Below are 1,111 nucleotides of genomic sequence, written 5' to 3' on the forward strand. Positions count from 1 at the left end.
TCCTCCTCCTCCTCCTCCTCCTCCTCCTCCTCCTCCTCCTCTTTCTCCTCCTTCTCCTCTTCTTTCTCCTCCTCCTCCTCCTGAATCTGGCTGAACAAAAAGAAAAATTAAAAAAAGAAAGAAAGAAAAGCAATGCAACTATAGGAGATCCTAGAAAATTTTTTGGGGGGATCCTATTGGGAATGATGCAGTTTCAAATTCACCCGTTTTACCTGCCCATCTCGCTTTCAACGAGGGCACTATTTGCATTCACCAAAGAAAACCAAGCAGATAATATTTCTCACTCTTCTCCAGATCTGGTTGAAGTTTTCAGGGCTCATTCCTTTCACCCCCCCTGAATTGCAAGATCCTGCCTTGACCAAGTTCTTGGCTTGACATTTTGGGCAGATTTAACTTCCAAGTTCCTCCCCCCCCCCCGCCGTGAGGCTTGGCCGGAAGATTAAGGAGGGAAGCAGTGCTGTTCCAAATAGTCCTTCCTTTGCACGCAGCCCGAAATTGGGGGAGCAAACTAGAACACACAACACAAAATAAAAGCCCTTAATACATGCACATATTTCCTTGCCCTGAGAGATCAGATGCTTTCCCCAAATTTCATCTTTGCGGTGAAATGGCAGTTTCCATCCCTCTATAAAGCAAATCGTCTCTGTGTGTATGTTTGTGTGTGTGTGTGTGTTAGCCCTTGCACTTTTTCTCCTTCCCATCCTCTCTCCCTCCCTCTCTCACACTCGTTTTCTCCTTCAGTTGCTAAACTGGCATCTGTCGGTGTGTTTGGATTGTACGAACAGATGTCCAACTGCTTTCAAAGCGACAGGCGGTCTCTGTCAGGTACCAAACATTTAGCAACCCCCTCCACCCCCTCTGCAGCCTTTTTGTAAACCCAGTGAAAATTGTTCTTTCTTGAAAGGGAAACTTCGAGAGGAGGGGAACCCTCACGACACACATACACAAAAGTTTTCTTTGCAGGGGCTCTTTAGGGCAGCTCCATCAACCTAGCATCTTGCTGGAATAATCCATGATGCCTGATGTTGAATTGCATTGCTGATAAAGTGTATTTGCATAATTGGAGGGGTGGGGAAAGAGATGGTTTTGAGGGCTCTGATTGGCTGATGAA

The sequence above is a fragment of the Protobothrops mucrosquamatus genome, unplaced genomic scaffold, assembly GCF_001527695.2.
Source record: "Protobothrops mucrosquamatus isolate PMUCROS unplaced genomic scaffold, P.Mucros_1.0 scaffold3527, whole genome shotgun sequence".
Classification (NCBI taxonomy): domain Eukaryota; kingdom Metazoa; phylum Chordata; class Lepidosauria; order Squamata; family Viperidae; genus Protobothrops; species Protobothrops mucrosquamatus.